General features: G+C 51.0%; 1 protein-coding gene across 2 annotated transcripts in view; it reads left to right on the top strand.

The window, feature by feature from the left end:
- Positions 1-9,061, top strand: part of TP53BP2 (tumor protein p53 binding protein 2) — a 95,287-nt gene that overhangs the window by 35,278 nt on the left and 50,948 nt on the right. Inside the window, exon 1 of one of the 2 annotated variants that reach the window (XM_072140031.1) lies at positions 679-834. The exons of the other annotated variant lie outside the window; for it this stretch is intronic. The gene's annotated coding sequence lies outside the window, so the exon portion shown is untranslated. Of the gene's footprint in view, positions 1-678; positions 835-9,061 lie in introns of those variants that run through there. 2 annotated transcript variants of the gene reach the window in all.

Below are 9,061 nucleotides of genomic sequence, written 5' to 3'. Positions count from 1 at the left end.
GTACAGACCGACACGATTTATTATCTTGTAAGGTCGCGTTCATACAGCGCATATTCAAAAAAACGCAATTCAGACGCATTGTTTTGTTAATGAAGGGGGGAGGGAATTGACCTAATTACATTACTGTTAACATTTACAAAACGCATCGTAAACGCAATGTTAAAGGGAACCTACCACCACGATTCTACCTATAGATCGGGTGTTAGGCGGATGTATGGGACGTGAGGATAGCCCTTTATAGAGCTAATCCTCATGTCCCCGCTATCTTTTAAAAATCTTTAATACCCTAATATGTAAATTTTCTTAAGAGGTTACTGGAGTGTGGAGTAGCGGGACAGGAGGCTACACGTCGCGGCTACTCCACACCCCAGTAGCCTCTTTTCTCCTCCTACCTAACATCTTCAGCGCACAGCTCCTCGTAGCGGCGTGCCCTCGTCTGAGAAGCCAGAGTTCTGCGCAGTAGCTCCGGCTTTGGAGCAGTGGCCGCGGGATGGCCGTTCTGTGCATGCGCAGGACTGTATGCAAATGAGCCTGAGGGGCTCCAGGCTCCATTAACACATCTGGATCCTGGAGCTCCCCAGACTCATTTGCATACAAACCTTCATCCGGGTGGTAGATGCCCTTTAATGACATCCGCTGTATGGAGACTTTGCTAGTTACAAGGTCACGATCCCGTGCAGGGAGGGCACCTACATGCAAATCCTCCTTAAATAGAAACATATTTTAAGGAAAATCTGAGATTTCACAATGCACATTCCTCGGATGATTGGGAGATGACAAATCTGAGCCAAGTACCACATCGCAAGCCGAGACCAACCACCGAGAAGATGACAGGTATCGGGATCAGGAGCTCACAAAGAGGGCCCCAACTTATCCAGATATTCCACATTGTGAGCAGTCAGGTCTCTATATGTACCCTCAATGCCTTCTCCCCACTATGTACCCCTCTACCAGTCACCACCACTCTATATGTACCCTCACTGCCCTCTCCATACTCAGTACCCCTCTACCAGTCACCACCACTCTATATGTACCCTCACTGCCCTCTCCATACTCAGTACCCCTCTACCAGTCACCACCACTCTATATGTACCCTCACTGCCTTCTCCATACTCAGTACCCCTCTACCAGTCACCACCACTCTATATGTACCCTCACTGCCCTCTCCATACTCAGTACCCCTCTACCAGTCACCACCACTCTATATGTACCCTCACTGCCCTCTCCATACTCAGTACCCCTCTACCAGTCACCACCACTCTATATGTACCCTCACTGCCCTCTCCATACTCAGTACCCCTCTACCAGTCACCACCACTCTATATGTACCCTCACTGCCCTCTCTATACTCAGTACCCCTCTACCAGTCACCACCACTCTATATGTACCCTCACTGCCCTCTCCATACTCAGTACCCCTCTACCAGTCACCACCACTCTATATGTACCCTCACTGCCCTCTCCATACTCAGTACCCCTCTACCAGTCACCACCACTCTATATGTACCCTCACTGCCCTCTCCATACTCAGTACCCCTCTACCGGTCTCCACCAGTCTATATGTACCCTCACTGCCCTCTCCATACTATGTACCCCTCTACCAGTCACCACCACTCTATATGTACCCTCACTGCCCTCTCCATACTCAGTACCCCTCTACCAGTCACCACCACACTGTATGTACCCTCACTGCCCTCTCCATACTCAGTACCCCTCTACCAGTCACCACCACTTTATATGTACCCTCACTGCCCTCTCCATACTCAGTACCCCTCTACCGGTCACCACCACTCTATATGTACCCTCACTGCCCTCTCCATACTCAGTACCCCTCTACCAGTCACCACCACTCTATATGTACCCTCACTGCCCTCTCCATACTCAGTACCCCTCTACCAGTCACCACCACACTATATGTACCCTCACTGCCCTCTCCATACTCAGTACCCCTCTACCAGTCACCACACTATATATGTACCCTCACTGCCCTCTCCATACTCAGTACCCCTCTACCAGTCACCACCACACTATATGTACCCTCACTGCCCTCTCCATACTTAGTACCCCTCTACCAGTCACAACCACTTTATATGTACCCTCACTGCCCTCTCCATACTCAGTGCCCCTCTACCAGTCACCACCACTCTATATGTACCCTCACTACCCTCTCTACACTCAGTACTCCTGTACCTGTCACCACCACTCTATATGTACCCTCACTGCCCTCTCCATACTCAGTGCCCCTCTACCAGTCATTTCCACTCTATATGTACCCTCACTGCCCTCTCCATACTCAGTGCCCCTCTACCAGTCACCACCACTCTATATGTACCCTCACTGCCCTCTCTATACTCAGTACCCCTCTACCAGTCACCATCACTCTATATATGTACCCTCACTGCCCGCTCCATACTCAGTACCCCTCTATCAGTCACCACCATTCTATATGTACCCTCACTGCCCTCTCCATACTCAGTACACCTCCACCAGTCACCACCACTTTATATGTACCCTCACTGCCCTCTGTATGCTCAGTACCCCTCTACCAGTCACCACCACACTATATGTACCCTCACTGCCCTCTCTATGCTCAGTACCCCTCTACCAGTCACCACCACTATATATGTACCCTCACTGCCCTCTCTATACTCAGTACCCCTCTACCAGTCACCATCACTCTATATATGTACCCTCACTGCCCGCTCCATACTCAGTACCCCTCTATCAGTCACCACCACTCTATATGTACCCTCACTGCCCTCTCCATACTCAGTACCCCTCCACCAGTCACCACCACACTATATGTACCCTCACTGCCCTCTCTATACTCAGTACCCCTCTACCAGTCACCACCACTATATATGTACCCTCACTGCCCTCTCTATACTCAGTACCCCTCCACCAGTCACCATCACTCTATATGTACCCTCACTGCGCTCTCCATACTCAGTACCCCTCCACCAGTCACCACCACTCTATATGTACCCTCACTACCCTCTCCATACTCAGTGCCCCTCTACCAGTCACTTCCACTCTATATGTACCCTCACTGCCCTCTCCATACTCAGTACCCCTCTACCAGTCACCATCACTCTATATGTACCCTCACTGCCCTCTCCATACTCAGTACCCCTCCACCAGTCACCACCACTCTATATGTACCCTCAGTGCCCTCTCTATACTCAGTACCCCTCTACCAGTCACCACCACTCTATATGTACCCTCACTGCCCTCTCTATACTCAGTACCCCTCTACCAGTCACCACCACTATATATGTACCCTGAATGCCCTCTCCATACTCAGTACCCCTCTACCGGTCACCACCACTCTATATGTACCCTCACTGCCCTCTCTATACTCAGTACCCCTCTACCAGTCACCACCACTCTATATGTACCCTCACTGCCCTTTCTAAACTTAGTACCCCTCTACCAGTCATCACCACTCTATATATACCCTCACTGCCCTCTCTATACTCAGTACCCCTCTACCAGTCACCACCACTCTATATGTACCCTCACTGCCCTCTCTATACTCAGTACTCCTGTACCTGTCACCACCACTCTATATGTACCCTCACTGCCCTCTCCATACTCAGTACCCCTCTACCAGTCACCACCACTCTATATGTACCCTCACTGCCCTCTCCATACTCAGTACCCCTCTACCAGTCACCACCAATCTATATGTACCCTCACTGCCCTCTCTAAACTCAGTACCCCTCTACCAGTCATCACCACTCTATATGTACCCTCACTGCCCTCTCCATACTCAGTACCCCTCTACCAGTCACCACCACTATATATGTACCCTCACTGCCCTCTCTATACTCAGTACCCCTCTACCAGTCACCACCACTATATATGTACCCTCACTGCCCTCTCCATACTCAGTACCCCTCTACCAGTCACCACCACTCTATATGTACCCTCGCTGCCCTCTCCATACTCAGTACCCCTCTACCAGTCACCACCACTCTATATGTACCCTCACTGCCCTCTCCATACTCAGTACCCCTCTACCAGTCACCACCACTCTATATGTACCCTCACTGCCCTCTCCATACTCAGTACCCCTCTACCAGTCACCACCACTCTATATGTACCCTCACTGCCCTCTCTATACTCAGTACCCCTCTACCGGTCACCACCACTCTATATGTACCGTCACTGCCCTCTCCATACTCAGTACCCCTCTACCAGTCACCACCACTCTGTATGTACCCTCACTGCCCTCTCTATACTCAGTACCCCTCTACCAGTCACCACCACTCTATATGTACCCTCGCTGCCCTCTCCATACTCAGTACCCCTCTACCAGTCACCAGCACTCTATATGTACCCTCACTGCCCTCTCCATACTCAGTACCCCTCTACCAGTCACCACCACTCTATATGTACCCTCACTGCCCTCTCCATACTCAGTACCCCTCTACCAGTCACCACCACTCTATATGTACCCTCACTGCCCTCTCTATACTCAGTACCCCTCTACCAGTCATCACCACTCTATATGTACCCTCACTGCCCTCTCCATACTCAGTACCCCTCTACCAGTCACCACCACTATATATGTACCCTCACTGCCCTCTCCATACTCAGTACCCCTCTACCGGTCACCACCACTCTATATGTACCGTCACTGCCCTCTCCATACTCAGTACCCCTCTACCAGTCACCACCACTCTGTATGTACCCTCACTGCCCTCTCTATACTCAGTGCCCCTCTACCAGTCCCCACCACTCTATATGTACCCTCACTGCCCTCTCTATACTCAGTGCCCCTCTACCAGTCACCACCACTCTATATGTACCCTCACTGCCCTCTCTATACTCAGTACCCCTCTACCAGTCACCACCACTATATATGTACCCTGAATGCCCTCTCCATACTCAGTACCCCTCTACCGGTCACCACCACTCTATATGTACCCTCACTGCCCTCTCTATACTCAGTACCCCTCTACCAGTCACCACCACTCTATATGTACCCTCACTGCCCTTTCTAAACTTAGTACCCCTCTACCAGTCATCACCACTCTATATATACCCTCACTGCCCTCTCTATACTCAGTACCCCTCTACCAGTCACCACCACTCTATATGTACCCTCACTGCCGTCTCTATACTCAGTACTCCTGTACCTGTCACCACCACTCTATATGTACCCTCACTGCCCTCTCCATACTCAGTACCCCTCCACCAGTCACCACCACTCTATATGTACCCTCACTGCCCTCTCCATACTCAGTACCCCTCTACCAGTCACCACCAATCTATATGTACCCTCACTGCCCTCTCTAAACTCAGTACCCCTCTACCAGTCATCACCACTCTATATGTACCCTCAGTGCCCTCTCTATACTCAGTACCCCTCTACCAGTCACCACCACTATATATGTACCCTCACTGCCCTCTCTATACTCAGTACCCCTCTACCAGTCACCACCACTATATATGTACCCTCACTGCCCTCTCCATACTCAGTACCCCTCTACCAGTCACCACCACTCTATATGTACCCTCGCTGCCCTCTCCATACTCAGTACCCCTCTACCAGTCACCACCACTCTATATGTACCCTCACTGCCCTCTCCATACTCAGTACCCCTCTACCAGTCACCACCACTCTATATGTACCCTCACTACCCTCTCTATACTCAGTACTCCTGTACCTGTCACCACCACTCTATATGTACCCTCACTGCCCTCTCCATACTCAGTGCCCCTCTACCAGTCATTTCCACTCTATATGTACCCTCACTGCCCTCTCCATACTCAGTGCCCCTCTACCAGTCACCACCACTCTATATGTACCCTCACTGCCCTCTCTATACTCAGTACCCCTCTACCAGTCACCATCACTCTATATATGTACCCTCACTGCCCGCTCCATACTCAGTACCCCTCTATCAGTCACCACCATTCTATATGTACCCTCACTGCCCTCTCCATACTCAGTACACCTCCACCAGTCACCACCACTTTATATGTACCCTCACTGCCCTCTGTATGCTCAGTACCCCTCTACCAGTCACCACCACACTATATGTACCCTCACTGCCCTCTCTATGCTCAGTACCCCTCTACCAGTCACCACCACTATATATGTACCCTCACTGCCCTCTCTATACTCAGTACCCCTCTACCAGTCACCATCACTCTATATATGTACCCTCACTGCCCGCTCCATACTCAGTACCCCTCTATCAGTCACCACCACTCTATATGTACCCTCACTGCCCTCTCCATACTCAGTACCCCTCCACCAGTCACCACCACACTATATGTACCCTCACTGCCCTCTCTATACTCAGTACCCCTCTACCAGTCACCACCACTATATATGTACCCTCACTGCCCTCTCTATACTCAGTACCCCTCCACCAGTCACCATCACTCTATATGTACCCTCACTGCGCTCTCCATACTCAGTACCCCTCCACCAGTCACCACCACTCTATATGTACCCTCACTACCCTCTCCATACTCAGTGCCCCTCTACCAGTCACTTCCACTCTATATGTACCCTCACTGCCCTCTCCATACTCAGTACCCCTCTACCAGTCACCATCACTCTATATGTACCCTCACTGCCCTCTCCATACTCAGTACCCCTCCACCAGTCACCACCACTCTATATGTACCCTCAGTGCCCTCTCTATACTCAGTACCCCTCTACCAGTCACCACCACTCTATATGTACCCTCACTGCCCTCTCTATACTCAGTACCCCTCTACCAGTCACCACCACTATATATGTACCCTGAATGCCCTCTCCATACTCAGTACCCCTCTACCGGTCACCACCACTCTATATGTACCCTCACTGCCCTCTCTATACTCAGTACCCCTCTACCAGTCACCACCACTCTATATGTACCCTCACTGCCCTTTCTAAACTTAGTACCCCTCTACCAGTCATCACCACTCTATATATACCCTCACTGCCCTCTCTATACTCAGTACCCCTCTACCAGTCACCACCACTCTATATGTACCCTCACTGCCCTCTCTATACTCAGTACTCCTGTACCTGTCACCACCACTCTATATGTACCCTCACTGCCCTCTCCATACTCAGTACCCCTCTACCAGTCACCACCACTCTATATGTACCCTCACTGCCCTCTCCATACTCAGTACCCCTCTACCAGTCACCACCAATCTATATGTACCCTCACTGCCCTCTCTAAACTCAGTACCCCTCTACCAGTCATCACCACTCTATATGTACCCTCACTGCCCTCTCCATACTCAGTACCCCTCTACCAGTCACCACCACTATATATGTACCCTCACTGCCCTCTCTATACTCAGTACCCCTCTACCAGTCACCACCACTATATATGTACCCTCACTGCCCTCTCCATACTCAGTACCCCTCTACCAGTCACCACCACTCTATATGTACCCTCGCTGCCCTCTCCATACTCAGTACCCCTCTACCAGTCACCACCACTCTATATGTACCCTCACTGCCCTCTCCATACTCAGTACCCCTCTACCAGTCACCACCACTCTATATGTACCCTCACTGCCCTCTCCATACTCAGTACCCCTCTACCAGTCACCACCACTCTATATGTACCCTCACTGCCCTCTCTATACTCAGTACCCCTCTACCGGTCACCACCACTCTATATGTACCGTCACTGCCCTCTCCATACTCAGTACCCCTCTACCAGTCACCACCACTCTGTATGTACCCTCACTGCCCTCTCTATACTCAGTACCCCTCTACCAGTCACCACCACTCTATATGTACCCTCGCTGCCCTCTCCATACTCAGTACCCCTCTACCAGTCACCAGCACTCTATATGTACCCTCACTGCCCTCTCCATACTCAGTACCCCTCTACCAGTCACCACCACTCTATATGTACCCTCACTGCCCTCTCCATACTCAGTACCCCTCTACCAGTCACCACCACTCTATATGTACCCTCACTGCCCTCTCTATACTCAGTACCCCTCTACCGGTCACCACCACTCTATATGTACCGTCACTGCCCTCTCCATACTCAGTACCCCTCTACCAGTCACCACCACTCTGTATGTACCCTCACTGCCCTCTCTATACTCAGTGCCCCTCTACCAGTCCCCACCACTCTATATGTACCCTCACTGCCCTCTCTATACTCAGTGCCCCTCTACCAGTCACCACCACTCTATATGTACCCTCACTGCCCTCTCTATACTCAGTACCCCTCTACCAGTCACCACCACTATATATGTACCCTGAATGCCCTCTCCATACTCAGTACCCCTCTACCGGTCACCACCACTCTATATGTACCCTCACTGCCCTCTCTATACTCAGTACCCCTCTACCAGTCACCACCACTCTATATGTACCCTCACTGCCCTTTCTAAACTTAGTACCCCTCTACCAGTCATCACCACTCTATATATACCCTCACTGCCCTCTCTATACTCAGTACCCCTCTACCAGTCACCACCACTCTATATGTACCCTCACTGCCGTCTCTATACTCAGTACTCCTGTACCTGTCACCACCACTCTATATGTACCCTCACTGCCCTCTCCATACTCAGTACCCCTCCACCAGTCACCACCACTCTATATGTACCCTCACTGCCCTCTCCATACTCAGTACCCCTCTACCAGTCACCACCAATCTATATGTACCCTCACTGCCCTCTCTAAACTCAGTACCCCTCTACCAGTCATCACCACTCTATATGTACCCTCAGTGCCCTCTCTATACTCAGTACCCCTCTACCAGTCACCACCACTATATATGTACCCTCACTGCCCTCTCTATACTCAGTACCCCTCTACCAGTCACCACCACTATATATGTACCCTCACTGCCCTCTCCATACTCAGTACCCCTCTACCAGTCACCACCACTCTATATGTACCCTCGCTGCCCTCTCCATACTCAGTACCCCTCTACCAGTCACCACCACTCTATATGTACCCTCACTGCCCTCTCCATACTCAGTACCCCTCTACCAGTCACCACCACTCTATATGTACCCTCACTGCCCTCTCCATACTCAGTACCCCTCTACCAGTCACCACCACTCTATAT

The sequence above is a fragment of the Engystomops pustulosus genome, chromosome 3 (assembly GCF_040894005.1).
Source record: "Engystomops pustulosus chromosome 3, aEngPut4.maternal, whole genome shotgun sequence".
NCBI classification, from domain to species: domain Eukaryota; kingdom Metazoa; phylum Chordata; class Amphibia; order Anura; family Leptodactylidae; genus Engystomops; species Engystomops pustulosus.
Note: the sequence above shows the minus strand (reverse complement) of the source record. Positions and strands in the feature narration are given on the sequence as shown.